The sequence below is a fragment of the Herpailurus yagouaroundi genome, unplaced genomic scaffold (genome assembly GCF_014898765.1).
Source record: "Herpailurus yagouaroundi ecotype Mexico unplaced genomic scaffold, PumYag 29, whole genome shotgun sequence".
Taxonomy (NCBI): domain Eukaryota; kingdom Metazoa; phylum Chordata; class Mammalia; order Carnivora; family Felidae; genus Herpailurus; species Herpailurus yagouaroundi.
Genome location: NW_024412377.1, coordinates 40445720 through 40466075, shown reverse-complemented (window position 1 = coordinate 40466075; position 20356 = coordinate 40445720). Strand labels below are relative to the sequence as shown.

Here is a 20356-nt window from a genome sequence, read left to right as displayed (position 1 = left end):
TATAACACATAGCAAACATGAGTAGTGCTTAAGAGCAATGAATTTAGATCTAAGCACACCAATCCACTCAATCAAAGTACCTTGGTAGACAGTAAAGTTTGCTTCCTTGGCTGTTCACATGAGGGTACAGGCCTCAGGAGAAATGGAAACCCCATTTTTAGGATACAGATCAGTCAGTAAGAGATACCATCTCTAAGCTAACAAGAACACACGTGAATAGTGGATGTCATTTAGACAGCAAACATGGCTGATGCTGAAACTGGGAGGCAGCTAGATGACCAAAAGCTCAACTACTTTAAGATTTTATAAAGTGCAGCACCTGGCGGGCTCAGTTGGGGGAGCAGGTGGTTCTTGATCTTGGAGTTGTGAGTTCGAGCCGCACATTGGGTGTAGAGATTACTAAAATAAGTAAATAAAAACTTAAGAAAAAAAAAAAAGAATCCCAGAAAGGAAAACCTCTTGTTTGTAATCATGAAACACCCCTTATGCATCATATGCAGGGGGCCAGTGTTCCCACCCCAAGCACCCCAAGGATGAGATCCCCCATCATTTTTATCAATAAACTTATTTCCCACCATGATAGCTTCTTCATCATCATTTATTAAGACCAAAAGTACAAATTAAGAAGCTTCTATTTGAGTTTTGTTCTTTTTTCCTGAAACTAGATGCTGTATGTTCACACTTACACATGAATAAATAAGACCTTGCACATATATGCGAGAGATTTTTCCAGCTACCTACAATGCCTGCACAGGGTCCCTGAAAGGGCATTCACATGTCAGATGGCCAGAGGCCCAGGATTCACACTTTGGTGAGACTTCAGTCCCCCCGAACACAGATTCTGTGAGTTTATGCATATGCACATGCGTCTGCAGAAGGCAGGAACGATGCTGGGCCATCGTGTGTCCTCCTCTGTGCTTAGCACGGTACAAGCCCCCCACATCTGCTGAACTGGCCAGGCCACAGCGTCCCAGGCCTAGCTGGACCTGACACCATGCCGGCTTGTCAAGTGCATTCCTGTGAGAGTGGGTGCCCTGGGTATTTTTGACTTGATTATAAACTCCTTTTATTTTTGTTGAAGTTTATTTTTATTTATTTTCAGAGAGAGAGAGATAGAGAGCAAGGCAGGGGAGGGGCAGAGAGAGAGGGAGACAATCCCAAGCAGGCTCCCCACTGCCAGTACAGAGCCTGATGTGGGGCTCAAACTCATGAACCGTGAGATCATGACCTGAGCTGAAGAGTCGACGCTTAACTGACTGAGCCACCCAGGTGCACCTTGATTATAAACTTCTTAATGCCACCTAGGAGGAGGAAAAAGGAAGAAGAGCTTACTGTGAGCATCACTAGTAACGGTGCAAGGTGTTTTATGTACTTACACCTATTCCTCACAATCTTACAATATAGTTATTTTTTTCCATTTCATGAGGGTGGAAATTGAGGTTCAGGTAGCTTCCCCAACATCACAAACTATTGTGCTTTTGGTGGTCTGACCCCAAAAACCCAAAATCTGAACTCAAGAGGGAAAAAAAATTCCCTATTGAGAAGGAAAAGTATTGACCTGACCTACCTGATAAGTGCTGCTCAGTGGAAATTCTCAGGCTGACCACTTTTTTTTTTCCTTTCCTTTATTCTTTTTTTTCCCTTTTTTTTTCTTTCTCTTCTTTCCTCCCCCCCCACCCCCCACAAATAAGGCTCTTACAACAAATAAGGCTCTTGTTGGTAACTGAGCAAATCATGTTACAAACCTCTGATAAAATCAGATTTCTGAACCTGCAAAATGAGGTGTGAAGGAAAGAATGATTACCTTGCCCTGTGATGACCCTGCCAGGACACATCCTTCCTGTGTGGCACAGCCCCAAACACATGGTCACCCGTACCTGTGTAAGCACATTCACAAACCCCAAAAGGCAACTTCAGAAAGATCTCTTTGAAACCTCTTCTCTATTCATAGGAGCAGCTTTCGAAGGGCCGTCCCGAACTTATTCCTATCCTGCTTCTCAGCAGAGTTCACTGAGGGTCGGTCATCCTGCCAGGGCACATCTGTCATCCAGGTAACAACTGGAACGGAGAGCAGGTTTCTCAGGACTCCATTAGCATTTCTTCCTTCTAACCCATAATTGCATGTCAGCACGGTAAGAATGTGCTCAGAGTGAGCCTACAAGTGTGCTAAGATTCTGAGCAGCACCAAGTGGCACTTTATTGGCAAGAAAATCCCAAGCTAGTTGGAGAGAAATAAACGAAAGCTTCTCAATTAGCCAGAGAAGGAGATAGAATAGTCAATAAGGGAAATTGCAAATATGGATAAATTTAGGCAACAGACTTGTAATAAAAGGAAGACTAATGAAGCAACCAGATAACAGATAGATTTATTTAATGCCTTTTCATTGTTTATGGACTTCTGTCCCACAATACTTGATGGACTAGGGATGCAGGAAGCAAGGCAAGAAAGAACAAATCTGTCAGAAAGAGGGTTTTAAATGAGTCCTCCCATCCCCCACTTTGTTTGTTTGTTTGTTTGTTTAGTAACACCTGACCTTTTAGAGAGGGAGACTCAAATTCTGCAGCAAAACAAAAGACAAAACAACAACAACAACAACAAAAACATGAGAGACAGAGACAGAGAAAGAAACAGGGACACGCAACCATACTAAGAGACCTGGTTGGAGACGTCAGCAGGTCTATAACTCCAAGTTCTATGTCTTCCTCAAACCCACGTCAGAAGAGGTCTATCAAATACATCACTACCCAGGCGTTAAGAATAACGTACATTCTATTTGACATGGAAGGATGTTCATGATATTGAGTAAAAAGGGTGGTTATACATTTTTTAAGTTTTTATTTTAATTCCAGTTAACATACAGCGTTATATTAGTTTCAGGTGTACGATATGGTAATTCAACACTTTCATACAACACCCGGTGTTCATCACAAGTGCCCTCCTTCATCCCCATCACCTATTTAACCCATCCCCCAGCCACCTCCCTTCTGGTAACCATCAGTTTGTTCTCTGTAATTAAGAGTTTGTTTCTTGGTTTCTCTCTCCCTCTCTCTCTCTCTCTCTCTCCCTTTGCTCATTTGCTGTGTTTCTTAAATTCCACATATGACTGAAATCATGTAGTATTTGTCTTTCTCTGACTGACTTATTTCATTTAGCATAATAGTCTCTAGCTCCATCTATGTCATTGCAAATGGAAAGATTTCATTCCTTTCTATGGCTAATATCACTTCTTCTTTATCCATTCATCAGTCCACATACACTTTGGCCACTTCCATAATTTGGTTATTGCAGATAATGCTTTTATACACATTGGGGTGCATGTATCCTTTTGAATTAGTTTTTTAAAATTTATTTATTTTGAGAGAGAGAGAGAAAACAGGAGAAGGGCATAGACAGAAGGAGAGAGAGAGAGAATCCCAATGTGGGGCTCAGACACACGCACCATGAGATCATGACCTGAACTGAAATCAAGAGTCTGACGCCTAACTGACTGATCCACCCAGGTGCCCCAAATTAGCATTTTTAAAGATTTTATTTTATTATTTAAAAAAAATCGTGTTTATTTCTGAAAGAGAGAGAGGGAGATAGAGCGTGAGAGGGGGAGGGGCAGAGACAGAGAGGGAGACACAGAATCTGAAGCAGGCTCCAGGCTCTGAGCTGTGAGCACAGAGCCCAATGCAGGGCTTGAACTCATGTGCTGTGAGATCATGACCTGAACTGAAGTTGGATGCTTAACTGACTGAGCCACCCAGACGCCATAAGATTTTATTTTTATGTAATCTCTACTTGGAATGTGGGGCTCGAACTCACAACCCCAAGGTCAACAGTTGCACACTGTACCAGCTGAGCCTGTCAGGCACCCCTGAATTAGTATTTTTGTATTCTTTGGATAAATACCTACTAGCACAAGTGCTGGGTCATCAGGTAGTTCTATTTTTAGCTTTTTGAGGAAACTCCATAAAGGTAGGTTATAAATTGGTATCATTCTATATTAATATATTTTATTGTGGTAAAATATCCATAGCATAAAATTTAACATTTGAGCCATTTTTAAGTGTGCAAGTCAGTGACATTAAATAAATTCATATTTTTGTGCAACCATCACCATTATCCATCTCCAGAAATTTTTCGTCATTCCAAATTCTATACCCATTTAAACAATGACACCCCTTCCCCAGTCTCTGGTTACCATTATTCCACTTTCTGTCCCTATGAATTTGACTATTGTAGGTACCTTGTATGAGTGGAATCATACAATATTTGTTTTTTTGCATTTGGATTATTTCACTTAGTGTAATGTCTTCAAGTTTCATCTGTGTTATTGCATTATCAGAATCTCAATTCCTTTTTAAGTCCGAGTAATTTTCCATTGTATGTATAGTCCACATTTTGCTCATCCATTCATACATCAGTGGACACTTGGGTTGTTTCCACTTTTTAGCTATTTTAAATAATGCAGCTTTGAACTTGGTTATACAAATCCATTTGAGTCCCTGCCTTTAATTCCTTTGGTTATAACCCTAGAAGAGGAATTGTTGGATCATAGGGTAATTCTATTTAATTTTTTGAGGAAATGCCATACTGTTTTCCATAGCCACTTCTATATTCATGTTGTATAACTATTTGTAAATCACAGAAAAAGAGAGACAAAGATTACATACCAAAATGTTAGCAGTGATTTCTGGGTTGTGAAATTATGGATTAATTTCCCCTAAGTATTACTTATGTATTGATAAATAACAAATTTTCCTAAAACTTAGCTCTAGAAACTATAAACACTGATTATCTTTTTCAATTTATGAAGGCCAGGAATCAGGAGGGGCTGAGCTGGTTGGATCTCACTCAGGATCTCCAGGGATGTCATGGTGAAGGTGGCAGCGAGGGCTGCAGTCTCTGAAAACTGGACTGGGGCTTGGGGATTCTCTTCCAAGTCTCACTCCTACCTATGGCTGTTGGCAAGAGGCTCTGGCTCTTTGCCACACAAGCTTCTCCATAAAACTGATTGTGACATGGCTTCCCCCAGAACCAGTGATGAGAGAGGTGCCTGGTTAGCTCAGCAGGTTGAGCATCCAACTTTGGCTCAGGTCATGATCTCATGGTTTGTGAGTTCAAGTCCTGCGTTGGACTCAGTGCTGACAGTGTGGAACCTGCTTGGGATTCTCTCTCCCTCTCTCTGCCTCTCCCCTGTTTGTGAACGCGCACACACATGCACGTGCTCTCTCTTTCTCTTAAAATAAATAAATTAAAAAAAGAAGAGTGTGAATATCTGGAGGTGCGGCCTTCTTGCTGGCCACCATATCCCAATGATCTGTATTTTCTTCCTCTACCCCAACTTTATTGAGATTATAGTTGACATATAATGTTGTATGGGCTTACGGTATACAACAATTTGATTTGATACATTTACGTATTGCAAAAATGCCATACAAAGCAGGAACTAACACGTCTATCTTGTCCCATAATTACTATTTTTTATTGTGGTGAGGACATTTAAGATCCTCTCTTAGCAACATTTAAGTATATGAAACAGTATTATAGTTAAAATTACCATGTTGGACATTAGATCCCCAGAATTTATTTAATCTTTTAACTAGAAATTATTACCCTTTGACCAATATCTCCCCCTGTCCTTTACCTGCCCGGTCCCTGATAACAACCATTTACTTTCTTTCTCTGAGTTCTGCCTTTTTAGTTTCCACGTGTGAGTGATATCATACAGTTTTTGTCTTTCTCTTACTTCACTTAACCTAATGCCCTCAAGGTTCATCCAAGTTGCTGTCAATGGCAGAATTTCCTTCTTTCTCATGGCTGAATAATATTCCACTGTGTGCTTAAATATAAATAAACCGTCTTTATCCATTTATCTGTTACAGACACTTAGGTTGTGTCCATTATCTTAGCTATCGTGAATAATGCGGCAACGAACATGGGAGTGCAAATATCTCTTCAACAATAGTGATCTTCATCACCCAGAAATGAGATTGCTAGATCATATAGTAGTTTAGTTTTAATATTTTGAGGAACCTCCATAGTGGCTCCACCAATGTGCATTTCCAGTGTTCCCTTTTCTCCACATCCTCGCCAACACTTGTTACTTTTTGTCTTTTTTGATGATAGCCATTCTGACAGGTATGAGGTGATATCTCATTGTGGTTTTGATTTGCATTTCCTGGCTGATTAGTAATGTCAAGAACCTTTTCATGTATTTTCAACCTTAATTAAAATTCATATCTTTGTGACATAAAAGACATACAGGAAAATGCCTATAGCCTATAAAACATGCCCAAGCAATAAAAGACAAAAGGACCGGTAAAAATATCAGGATTTATTCAACTACTGTCTGACTTCAGAAAGGGCAGACTGGTTAGAAAATGTTTTCGTTGAGGGACGTTTTACTACCGTCACTTAGCTGGGTTTTGCTCTGTCTTCAGTGTTCAGCTTGAAACAGAAGCCCCAGATATCTGATGATCCTGGAGGTCCCACAACAATTCCACAGCAGTGGTGAGCACACAGAATCCAGGAGGCTCCAGTGGGCGCTGGAGATAAACCTTCAAAGCATTTCTGGAGTAGCCTGCTGCCATGGTTTCCATCTTCAGTTGATCCTTTGTTGAGGACTGAAATTGGACAGTATTACTAAAGGAATAGGACTAATGTTTTGTCTATAAAATGTACCTATCTCTGGAAGAGGTAACATATCACCATTTTATTGCTCACAATTTAAAGATATTTAAAGACTTCTTTCAAAGTTTTAAATTACAAAACATGCATTGTAGAATGTATACAAACAAAAGTATGAAGCGAAAAATTAATCACCTGATTCTGGTAACTAGCAATAAATAGAGTGGTTGGGCTTTGGAGTTGGGTAAGCTTGGAAGCGAACTCTGGCTCTGACACTGATTGGCTATGCAATGTCGGGGGCGTTCAGAGCATCTAGGAGTCAGTTTCTTCATCTGAAAAACGCGTATACATTCATAATATCCCCAAACTGGAAACAAACTAAATGTCCATTATCTGGTGAACGGATAGACGAGAGGTGCTGTATCCATACAATGGAAGATTTATTCAGCAAAAACTATCGACGTGTTATGGCATCGATGGAACTCCAAAATGTTATGCTAAGTGAAAGAAGTCAGATACAAAAGGCCAAAGGACTACATGTTATATGATTCCATTCATATGAAATGTCCAGAAAAGGCACATTTATAGAGACAGAAAGGGGATTAGTAGTTGCCTGGGGCCAGAAATGTAAATGGGGACTAACTATAAATGGGCATGAGGAATCTTACTGTGGGAATAAATATGTTCTAAAACTGGATTATGGTGATGATTGCACCACTCAGTAAAGTTACTAGAAATCACTGAATTGTGCACTTGAAATGGATAAATTCTATGATGTGTAAAATGTACTTCAATAAGCCTTTTTTTTTAAGGATGGGAGCTAGTCATCCCACTTGTAATAGTCTGCACTAAAAAGTAAAAGCGTGAGTGGTAAGGGTTAGGGAAAGAAAGATAAAATCTCATCTTATGTTTACTGTTTAAAAGAAGATATCTGTAGAGCGCTCAGTGCCGGGTCTGGCACATGTAGACACTTGAGCAGTTGCCTGGTATTATAACAGCTAAATATCAGTAACTGTAAACAGTTAAAGGAAATATGATAAAATGTATTTTTCTTTTTTTTTAATTTATTTTTTGAGAGAGAGAGTATGCACGCACATAGGCAGGAGAGGGACAGAGGGGGAGAGAGGGAGAGAATCTTAAGCAGGCTCCACACCCAGAACAGAGCCCGAGGCAGGGCCGGATCTCACAACCAACCCTGAGATCAAGACCTGAGCCGAAATCAAGAGTTGGACAGATGCTTAGCTGACTGAGCCACCCAGGTGCCCCAAAGTGTATTTTTCATGTAAGTCAGGCAGTCTTGTATGAGTCCTATTTCTTGTCTTGACACCATTTATCAGCTTTTCTTAGGCATCCCATGATGACTTGGAGTATACCATATGGCTAAACATAATTTAAACATTTACTGATGAATATTAGTTTTTTAAAGCCTGCTTTGTAAATAACTTTGTTGAACATCTTTTTTCTTTTCTTTCCATTTTATTTATTTATTTATTTTTAAATTCATATCCAAGTTAGTTAGCATATAGTGCAATGATGATTTCAGGAGTAGATTCCAGTGACTCATCCCCTATGTATAACACCCAAGGCCCATCACAAGTATCTTCCTTAATGCCCCTCACCCATTTAGCCCATCCCCCCACCCACAACCCCTCCAGTGACCCTCAGTTCTCTGTATTTAAGATTCTCTTATGTTTTGTCCCCCTCCTTGTTTTTATATTATTTTTGCTTCCCTTCCCTTATGTTCATGTTTTGTATCTTAAATTCCACATATGAGTGAAGTCATATGATATTTGTCTTTCTCTGACTAATTTTGCTTAGCATAATACCCTCCAGTTCCATCCACGTAGTTGCAAATGGCAAGATTTCATTCTTTTTGATCGCCAATTAATACTCCATTGTATATATAAACCACATCTTTTTTTATCCATTCATTTGTTGATGGACATTTGGGCTCTTTCCATACTTTGGCTATTGTTGATAGTGCTGCTATAAACATGGGGGTGCATGTGTCCCTTCGAAACAGCATATCTGTATCCCTTGGATAAATACCTAGTAGTGCAATTACTGGGTGATAGGGTAGTTCTATTTTTAATTTTTGAGGAAACTCCATACTGTTTTCCAGAGTGGCTATACCAGTTTGCATTTCTTTTTCTTTAATTCTTTCTTTTAATGTTTATTTATTTTTGAAAGAGAGAGAGAGAGAGAGAGAGAAACAGAAACAGAGTGCGAGCAGGGGAGGGGCAGCAAGAGAAGGAGACACAGAATTCAAAACAGGCTCCAGGCTCTGAGCTGTCAGCACAGAGCCCGATGTGGGGCCGAACCCACAAATCACGAGATCATGACCTGAGCCAAAGTCAGACACTTAACCGACTGACCCACCCAGGCACCCCATCTTTTTATTTATTTCTAAACATACTCACAGAAGTAATAAATTCAGTAAAGTCACAGGATACAAATGCAATATTGCATTTCTATACACCAATAATGAAGCAGCAGAAAGAGAAATTAAGAAATCAATCCCATTTATAATTGTACCAAAAGCAACAAGATACCTAGGAATAAACCTACCCAAAGAGGTAAAACACCTGTACTCTGAAAACTATAAAACGCTGATGAAAGAAATTGAAGATGTCACAAAGAAATGGAAAGATATTCCATGCTCATGGATTACAAGAACAAATATTGTTAAAATGTCAATACTACCCAAAGCAATCTACACATTTAATGCAATCCCTACCAAAATACTAACAGCATTTTTCACAGAGCTAGAACAATCCTAAAATTTGTATAGAACCACAAACCCCCACTAGCCAAAGCAACCATGAAAAAGAAAAAAAGCTGGAGGCATCACATTTTGGACTTCAAGTTATATTACAAAGCTGAAGTGACAAAAACAGTATGGTACTGGCACAAAAATAGACATATAGATCAATGGAACAGAATAGAAAACCCAGAAATGAACCCACAATTATATGGTCAATCACACAGCAGGAAAGAAGATTCAATGGGAAAAAGTCTCTTCAACAAATGGTGCTGGGAAAACTGGACAACAACATGCAAAAGAATGAAACTGGACCACTTTCTCATACCATACAGAAAAATAAATTCAAAATAGATTAAAGACCTAAATGGAGACCTGAAGCCATAAAAATCCTAGAGGAGAACACAGGCAATAACCTCTTTGACATCAGCCTCGCAACTTCTTTCTAAATAATGTTGCCTGAGGCAAGAGAAACAAAAGCAGAAATAAACTATTGGGACTTCATCAAAAAAAGGCTTTTCCATAGGGAAGGAGACAACAAAACTAAAAGGGAACCTACAGAATGGGAGAAGATATTTGCAAATGACACATCTGATAAAGAAAATATCCAAAATCTAGAAATAATTTATAAAACTCAACACCCCAAAGTGATAATCCAATTAAAAATGGGCAGAAGATATGAGCAGACATTTTTCCAACGAAGGCATACAGATGACCACCAGACACGTGAAAACATGCTCAACATCACTTATCATCAGGGAAATGCAAATCAAAAACTACAATGAGAGATCACCTCATACTTGTCAGAATGGCTAAAATCAACAGCAGGAAACAACAGGTGTTGGTGAGGATGTGGAGAAAGAAGAACTCTCTTGCACGGTTGGTGGGAATGCAAACCGGTACAGCCACTGTCGAAGATAGTATGGAGGACCCTCAAAAAGTTAAAAATAGGACTATTAGGTATTTACCCAGAGAATACAAAAATACAAATTCAAAGGGATACATGCACCCTGGCATTTATAGCGGCATTATCTACAATAGCCAAACTGTGGAAACAGCCTAAGTGTCCATTGACGGATGAATGAGTGAAGAAGATGTGGTATGTATTCACACACACACATACACACACACACACACACACACACACACACACACACACACAATGGAATATTACTCAGCCATAAAAAGAATGAAATCTTGCCATTTGCAATGATATGAAGCTAGAGAATATAATACTAAGTGAAATAAGTCAGAGAAAGACAAATACCATATGATTTCACTTATAGGTGGAATTTAAGAAACAAAAGAGCAAAGGTGGAAAAGAGAGAGAGAGAGAGAGAGGCAAACCAAGAAAGAAACAGACTCTTAGCTATAGAGAACAAACTTATGGTAGCCAGAGGGGAGATGGGTGGGGGGATGTGTTAAATAGGTGATGGGGATTAAAGAGGGCACTTTGTGATGAGCACAGAGAGTTGTATGAAGTGTTGAATCACTACCTTGTACACCTGAAACTAACATTACACTGTATGTTAACTAACAGAATTTGAATAAAACTTATAAGAAACCCCACAAATAAATAGAATCACAGGATCTGAGCACAGATACATGGTTAGTGCTACTGTAGCTTGTCGCCAAATCACTTCTCAGAAAGTTTTTGCCATTTATACTGTGACTGACACCGTAAGGAATCCTGATTTCATCCCACAGGGACATGGAACACTATTTTTAAACCTTGGCTAATTTGATAGGTGAAAAGTGATATTGTTTCTTCAGTTGAAGTCTCTGGGGTTGGTTACTAGTGAGTCACCTCCTGAGGCTTGCATTATTTCTGTGAATTGTTGGCTCATGTCCTTTGTGCCTGTTCATCTTTTGGGATTTCGTTGTTCCTGGTAGGCAAGGATGAATAGCCCACTGAGGACGTTAACTCTCCTTTGTTAAAGTCTTCCAGATTCCTTAGTTCTGTTTGATTTTACTAATAATGGATTGGAGTTTTAAACATTCACAGAGTAAAGGTCACTCGGTAAAGCAGATTTGTGGAAGATTCAGAGATGGACACAGGGGCAGGGGTGGAGGGAAAGAGAGAACACCATATTCTGTGCCTGCTTTGTAATTCAGCCCAAGTGAATAGATCCACGTATGGACCCAATCACAACTGTCATCTTCATTGTCACAATTTAGCCCTCATGGCTCAACAACCACTTCCTAATCCAGGTAACGACTGTCTGCTCCAAGAGTCCTCTGGACCTCAGGACTGACTCAGGATTAAACTGAAATCCAAGCATTGGGGTAACACTGTCCTTCCATTAAATTTATCCTAGGGCTGGGATCCTGACACCAAAAGATTAAATCACAGTTTGGTATATTTTTTTGGTCAACAAGCAACTTGCTAAAAACTGTATTACTCTCACTATAGATCCACTGAAGATTGGAAATGTCACATAATCACTAAAGAATTTTTCAGGTAGATATGTATTCAGTAGGTGTAGACCCAGGGGGTTACCATCATTCATTATAAAACATCCATACTTGCTACAAAGGTTGCTAGCATAGGTAAAAATTTCTCCCTCTAGACCTGTGTTCTCTAAAAACATCTTGAGAACATCTTCCCCAAAATGATTTGTTAAACATGGAGGGGAAATGTTCACTTTTTAGAATCAGTGTTAGTAAATAGAAATCATCCTGCAGTAAGCCAGATGCTTCCCTATGACTCATTCCTGGTGTTTCTTCCATTTGATTAATGCCTAATTTGTTGTACTTGTTATCCAACTGCCTACATGACATATCCATCTTGATGACTAACTTTTGGCATCTCAGACAGGATGAAAAGCAAGTTTCTGACATTGCTCTCAAAGCACACCCTTCCCACACTCTTCCCCACTTAGTAAATGACAACTCCACCATCCCAGGTGCTGAAACCCCAAACCTCAGTTGTCCTCAACTCCCTCAACCCCCAATGTGATCTTTAACAAGTACTGCCAACTCCGTGTTCAAAATATATGCAGAATCTGGACTGCCTCTTACATTTCCACACTACCACTCTGGCTGGAGTAGTTAATTAAATATCCCCCTGAGTAGTTCATGTCTGCCCTTGTACCTCTTCAGCCTAGTTGCACAAAGTTGCCAGAATGATCCTGCTAAAATGAAGGTCTGATCAAGCCATCTCTCTGTTCAAAACCTTCCAGTGGACTCCAGTGTGACTCAGAGTAAGAAACAAAGACCCACAGTGGCTTCAAGGCTCCACATGACTTGCGGTCGATACCACTGACCACACTTTCTATCCCTCCCCATGTTGCTTGCTCCACTCTAGCCACACAAGCCACCTTACTGTGCCCTCTGAGAGGTTACTCTAATGGCAGATTCCACCATGGCTTACTCCCTCACTTCCTTCAGGCTTTTCTTCTCCATGAAGATCCTTCCCATCCTGCCTAAACCTTCAGCCCCCAATCACTCATGTTCCTATTCATGCCTTCATCTCTTTCTTCCACACTTCTCCCCAATATCCTACATATTGTGCTTATTTATCTTGTTTGTCTCCCCATCACTAGAATGTAATCTCCATGGGGCCAGGGATTTGGGTCTGCTTGCTCTCTGCTGTATTCCCAGTGCCTCACATATGGTGAGCACACCATAAGTATTTGTCAAAAAAGTGAACAAGCTTGTCACTGATACCTGCTTTTTTCCACCCATGATGTTCACCATCACACATAAGAGCATCCTTTCCAGACACTTAAACTTTTCTTCATGTTACCACTTGTGCCTTTTTTTTTTTTAATTTTTTTTTCAACGTTTATTTATTTTTGGGACAGAGAGAGACAGAGCATGAACGGGCGAGGGGCAGAGAGAGAGGGAGACACAGAATCGGAAACAGGCTCCAGGCTCTGAGCCATCAGCCCAGAGCCCGACGCGGGGCTCGAACTCACAGACCGTGAGATCGTGACCTGGTTGAAGTCAGACGCTCAACTGACTGCACCACCCAGGCGCCCCCTTGTGCCTTTTTTAAAAGAAGTTTTTATTTATTTATTTTGAGAGAGAGTGGGGGGAGGGGCAGAGAGAAAGAATTCTGAACAGGCTCTGTCAGCACAAAGCCTGACACAGGGCTTGAATTCATAAACCATGAGATCATGACCTGAGCCGAAACCAAGAGCCAGATTCTCAACCGACTGAGTCACCCAGGTGTCCCACCATTTGTGCCTTTTACCAGGTAGAACAGAACTTCCTTCAAGTTTTCCACACCCCTCTCCAGGCTTTCCTCTCTATCTTCTTGACTAGTTCTGGGTCACATGACAATCTGTAGTCCAGTCACTGGAAAGGAGATGGGACCACCATTGGCTGCCATGGTTTAAGCATGATTTATTCTCTGGGACATATGGCTGCTGGGGTAAAATCAGGTTAATGAGGAAGAAGGGAATGGGTTTCATACAGAAAAATAAGTGTCTGCCATGTCCGCTGAATCACAATTTCATGTCTGTGTTCGCAGCTGAGCTTCACCATCTTGATGAGGAGGGGTAAGTAGGTGTTCTGACCATTTTACGGAGGAGAAAACAGAGCCACAGAGAGATCCTCCAATATGTCAACATCATGCAGTAGGTCAGTGGCGGGACCAGTGTGGTCTACCTAAGTTCTCAGTTCTGGAGAAGCAGGATGCTTTGGAGAAGAGTACAGCGGAAATCAGAGCCCCAGGGATTCATTTTCACTATGCACAAAAGAACTATATGACCTCGAATAGGCGTTTTGATACCTCAGGGCCTCAGTTTGTTCATCTTTAAAATGAAAATAAAGTCCCTTTCTTGTTTTAGAGCTGCGCTTGAGCTGATTAATCATTAAGACTCTCTTCTTATCTGTTGAATTCCAGCTCAGGGAGAGAAATAGGAGTGAGTTGTTGGACTTTAAACTCTGCCCAGCCAGAAGAGAAGAATTAGATTTCTTTGTAATGATCTTTAAAACAAAACAAAACAAAACAAAGCAAAAACGCTTTTGTTCTGAAAACAAATACATAAGGATGATCCTTTTAACCCTCAGTCTGTTCCTGAAGATTTCCCCTTCAGTGTATCTCTAAATCCTTCTAGTTCCAGCTTTGACATTTGAGGAACACAGGTATTCCTCGGCAGGTTGTCTGTTCCTCATTTGGAAATCAATCCCCTGTGAATGCATAGTTGGAAGCTTCCATTGCAGAGCAACTTCATGGAGCCAACTACAGACGCATTTGTAGCTTGAGAGCTGTGATACCCCCGTATCTTCCTGGCCAGGGTCCTAGTCCGCACAGTTGCCGGGCAGCAGTCACTCCAAATTCTACTGTTGGCTTCTCATTCCCATGCATCGTTCCTAGCATGTCACCTGCCTGAGAGATTCAAGTTTTTTTTTTGCTGAAAGAGTGGCTTTATGAGGGCCACTGGGAGGGAGATGGTTATTCAATAATTTACTGAACATCGCATGTTCAGCTCTGTGCCCATATGAAGCATTTTCCAACCTTCTGACTTCATAGATCTAGATTTTCCTTTTCTGCAGTGTCAACTTGCTATTTAATAACTCTTGACTTTCGGATAGAAATTTAAGGTGTTCCATGTATTAGCTCATGGGATTTTAGAATTAAGAAAAATTAGGTAACTCTCATTAGATTGTTAAGCTTGTAAAGAATGTAATTGGGATCAGATCCTAGGATTACCAGGCTGCCTCTCAAGTGTCATACCAAGTGTTAAAATTTAGGTGCTTTCAAAATAGACATTTATTTGTACATTTAATCACCCACTATTAGGGTCTCGGGTACGTCACTTCTAAAAAACCCAGGTGGGGAATTTTGCTTAAAGAGAGCTGCTTACATATTTTAAGCCAGGGATTGGCGAACTTTTTCTGCAAAGGGCCAGATAATAACCATTTTAAGATTTATGGGCCAATATAATTTCTGTTACAACAGTTCAATTCTGCATGGTAGTGAGAAAGCAGCCATAGACCATACATAAACAACTCAGCATGGCTTGTGTTTCAATAAAACTTTACAAAAACAGGTGGCATGTTTCCTTTGGCTCATGGGCCATTATTTGTTGACCTCTGATCCAAGCTTGGTGCTCTTAGTACCATGCATTCTTTTATGTCCTGCTTTCAAGGGCATTGGTAAAAATAATTCTCTGATTTTCTTGGTCAAGTGGGAAAATGAAATTGTTTCACAAAATAGTCATCCCAATACTCCAGAGACGTCTGCACATTCACCTCACCAATATATCCCACAACTTTTTCTTTGGTTGTCAAATGATCCTTTATTGAAATGTTTTCCTTTGTAGTTCTTTTTTTTTTTTTAATTTTTTTCAACGTTTTTTATTTATTTTTGGGACAGAGAGAAACAGAGCATGAACGGGGGAGGGGCAGAGAGAGAGGGAGACACAGCATCGGAAACAGGCTCCAGGCTCCGAGCCATCAGCCCAGAGCCTGACGCGGGGCTCGAACTCACGGAGCGCGAGATCGTGACCTGACTGAAGTCGGACGCTTAACCGACTGCGCCACCCAGGCGCCCCACCTTTGTAGTTCTTAACTAGCTGGATATTATACTGCACCACTGTTGATGTCATCTATGATGCCATAAGGGTAGCAGCCATCAACATTGCAGCCCACTGATTGAGCAGTTCCCAGAATCTCTTTCATGGTTCTAGAGAGTTCTCTGGCTAAAGATCGGTGCTGCATCTGTCGGGCAATGTTGACAAGCTCATCAAAAGAGGTATTTTCACTGTGCTTAATGTTTTTGTGCTGCTTTCTGTCTCTTGGCGGTTCCTTGAGGGCTTGGATAATCAGGGCAGAGGCAGAAAGGACCACTTCAATCTGGGCCTGTACGTTCTGAACGGTCATTTTCATTGTAATCCTCAGACCCTTTCAATCATTGGTGCCTTGGCAAAGTCATCACCAACGTTTGTTGGAGACAGATCCTGGGAGCGAGTCTACTGGGCCAGGGCAAATGATATGGCACCACTTCCCCACTGGTGCACTTCCGGTATACAACTTTGATCTCGTTGGGGTCAAACTTAGGCATGGTAGAGGTGGCTGGTGTTGGGTGAGCCCAGATGCAGGACAATTGAAAACAGTTGCACCTTCACCTCACCTGAGCCAAACAACTCTTTTACAAATTTGACAGAAATATCATAGACTTACAGAATGTTAGTGCACAGGGATATTTAAGATCATCTAGTCTTAAACTCCTCATTGTACAGGTGGGGAAACAAAGTAAATTTTTCAACCTCCCATCTAAAATAAGTTCAAGTAGGGGCGCCTGGGTGGATTAGTCAATTAAGCATCTGACTTCGGCTCAGGTCATGATCCCGTGGTTTGTGAGTTGGAGCCCTGCATCGGCCTCTGTGCCGACAGCTCAGAGCCTGGATCCCGCTTCAGATTCTGTGTCTCCCCCCCTCGCACTCTGTCTCTCTCTCTCTCTGTCAAAAATAAATAAACATTAAAAAAAATTTTTTTAAGAAGTACAGGATATACTTGGAAGACCAAGAACTGATGAGTATAGAACTTAATGTGTGGTTCAAATATTGACATTTCTTTGCCAAAGAAAAAAACTACAACATATAAAAATGCATCCTGATAACTTTCTTTCTTACCTTAGTCATATTAGAGTTTGTTGTTCCAACAAGACATTGTAAAGGCTTTTAAAAATATCAGCCAGAAATATATGAAAAGCTATCTTATGTTCCTAGACTTGAGCAAATATCTTCAAAATGGTGCCCCTCTGGGTCCTGACACTCAACGACCTCTTGTTTGGATGTAGCCCTCCCACAGGATGCCCGAGCACCTGGTGTTGCGGTTGCTGTAGAATGCAGATGGCATGCTCACTTCAAGGGCACTCAGGGGACTATTAGGGAGTCACAAGGGATAGGGCAGTCACCTGAGAGTAGGAACAGCAAAGCTGTCACCACTCCTAGACCCACAAGGCTGAGCAGAGTGAGCAGTAGAACCTGCAGTCATGAAAGGGAGCAGTGGCACTCAGTCAGTACTCTAATTTCTGTATTAAACTCTTCTATTTAGAGTGTTGCCCTTTTCCTGACTCAACCCTAAATACACAGCCAGAGGCTACCTCGCAGGTGAATAAATACCCTGACCCTGCTCCACTCCCTTCTAGTCTCTACCAGAACTCTCCCTTGCAGACCACTTAGTGTAGACCAGCAGGTCAGCCTCCGGGGCAGAGAGCTGGGTCTAGGGGAAGGGAGGGGACCGAAGGGACGGAGGGGGCATCTCTGGCACAGGTTGTAGAATAGTTACTGTGTGACCATATTTCCAAGAAAATTTGAGAACTAACAACTTCAGCTCTCGATATGTAGGAAAAGGTAAAGGTAACAACTTTCTCTGTACTCTCTTTCCAAATAAAAAAGTAGACAAAGTCTTCAAAATGAGTTTCCATGAAAAAGTAAGAAACTAAAAAAGCAGCACATTTGCTGAATGGCTCCTTTGTTTTAATGAAACTGAGTGACATTTAAATATGTTTTATAAAAAAGACTCTACATGGAATAATAGTCTCTATGAACCACCTGTGCTTTGCCTTTATGGAGGAGAGAAAAAAAAAACTGATCCTGAATTTTTATAAAGAAATTTAAATTAGACATTAAAATAAAAGAAGAAAACCTTATTACTTGGGTAGCTACTTAGCTACAGGAGTAATTAAAGCAATGATTCATCCTATGGAGAATTCTAGCAGAAGCTGGTAATTCTTTCTCTCTATTAGAAACCCTCCTGGGAACCAAGAGAACTCTCTAGAACAGCACAGTTCAATAGCAAAATAATGCAAACCACAAACAGAAGCTGCATACAAAGTTATCTAGAAACCACATTTTAGAAAATAAAAATAGATGGGGCACCTCTGTGGCTCAGTCGGTTAAGTGTCCAACTTTTGATTTTTTGGCTCTGGTCGTGATCTCAGTTTCGTGAGTTTGAAGCCCACGTGGGGCTCTGTGCTGGCAGTGGGGAGCCTGCTTGGGATTCTCTGTCTCTCCCTCTCCCTCTTCCCCACCCCACCACTCACACTTTCTTTCTTGAAATAAATAAACTTAAAAAAAATTTTTTTAAAGTAAAAATAGATAAAATTAATAAATAATAATGTATTTTTATTTAACCCAGTATTTCAAAAGTATTATCCTTCCACCTATAATCAATATTAGAAGTCATTAATAAGCTATCTTACATTCTTCTTTTGGTGCTGCATCTTTGAAATCTGAGGTATATTTTACAAGTACAGCACATCTCAAGTCACATTCAGGTGCTCAGTCACTGGCATGTGACTAGTGGCTACCGTGAGACCGCACAGCTTAGAGTATGTCCCAAGGTTGGGTAAGAGCCTGTCTCTCATACAAAGGAATGAAGCATAATATAAAAGAGCAGGGACTACTCTCTGTGTGTTTCACCAATGTTTCTAGTTCTCCTTGCCTTTTAGGTGCATATGAGGATTCTTCCCCAGCCCCTCGTAGCTGGGCAAGGCCACATGACTTGCTTTGGCCAATGAGATGCGAGCAGACATGACCCATCACCTCCAGTGAGCTGCACTGAAGAGCTGGCGTGGGCTTCTCTGCGCTCTCTCTTATCCTGGCCTGGGGACTGTGGACACTTGTGCTGGTATGGAGGTGCCCTGAGGTTGAAGCTGCCTGAAATGCTGAGCCAACACTTGGAGGGGGCACAGCTGTCCTACATGAGAGGTATGGTGACTTTTGTTCCACTCTGTCCCTGCGTCTCTCAACCGACCTTCTCAAGGTTCCGATAACAGCTCCTCCTCCCTACTCTTTCAACCCCTCTCTGATATTGCTAGCCCTGAGCCTTGCCCACTTCTTTGTAAACTGCCCCTTTTGAACCTCCCTTCAGTTACCCCATTTGTGCCATCTGTTTTCTGTTGTGATTCTGATTGATACAGTTTGCTATATTGACCAAATGTGAAATGAGCCTAAAGACAGAATAAAATGAAGGGCAGCTGGGTGACTCAGTCTGTTAAGCATCCAGCTTTGGCTCAGGTCATGATCTCACAGCTCGTGAGTTTAAGTCTCGAGTCGGGCTCTGTGCTGACAGCCTGCTTCCGATTCTGTGTCTCCCTCTTTCTCTGCTCCACCTCCACTCATGTTCTGTCTCTCTCTCTTTCAAAAATAAACATTAAAAATTAAAAAAAAGAAAGACAGGATAAAATGAGTATCCTGAAGAAGTAATCCCTTGAATGAGTGTAAATCAAGTTTTAAAGCAATAGTCTACGATAGTTTTCTCACCAATCACACTTACACAACAGATTCTCTTTGGGGGCACCTGGGTGGCTCAGTTGGTTGAGCGTCTGGCTCTTGGTTTTGGTTCAGGTCATGATCTCACAGTTCATGGGTTCAAGCCCTATATCGGGCTCCATGTCTGCTTGGAATTATCTTTCTCCCTCTCTCTCTGCTCCTCTCCTCTCTCTCTCTCTAAAAATAAATAAATAAACTTAAAAAAAAAAAAGGTTCTCTTTCTCTTCTTTGGGTAAAGATGTGCATTCATTGTGCCTAGTGATTTGTGTCTATGTGTTTAACAAATCTGTTTGCTTGAAACTGATTGTCTTGATTCTTTCTTGAAATATGTTCCAAGAATTTGCTTACAAATTTATGCTTGGCATAAATAGCAAGAAATCAAAAATAACTAGAAATTGTGGTTAATGGCCATCCTCAAATAAGTTTTGTACCTACAGGCTTGTACCTCAGGCTTGACTTCCTAAGGAGAAAACTGAGACTTATGAGTTATTGTTGTGTTACTTGTTCACTGTAGAAAGATCAGAGCAATACAAATGAGCACAAAGAAGATAAAAATACCTCCTCTCACAAAAATAATCACCACTAGTGTATATAATTCCAAATGTTTTTAAAAATTATATCATCTTGTCTGAAAACAATTTTTTAATTTGTGTTTTTGACTAAAGTTTGGACTTAATTTCCTTTCAGTAAGTATATTTTTATACCATTATTCATTATAGTAACTGCTTTGTCATTATTATCCCTTTC

General features: G+C 40.8%; 1 long non-coding RNA gene across 1 annotated transcript in view; it reads left to right on the top strand.

Annotated features, from left to right (window-relative positions):
- The window catches only part of LOC121044591 (uncharacterized), a 122410-nt gene extending 103088 nt beyond the window's left edge, over positions 1-19322 (top strand). Inside the window, exon 4 of the long non-coding RNA XR_005797380.1 lies at positions 18787-19322. This is a non-coding gene — a long non-coding RNA (uncharacterized LOC121044591). The remainder of the gene's footprint in view (positions 1-18786) is intronic.
- Positions 19323-20356: the final 1034 nt, after the last annotated feature.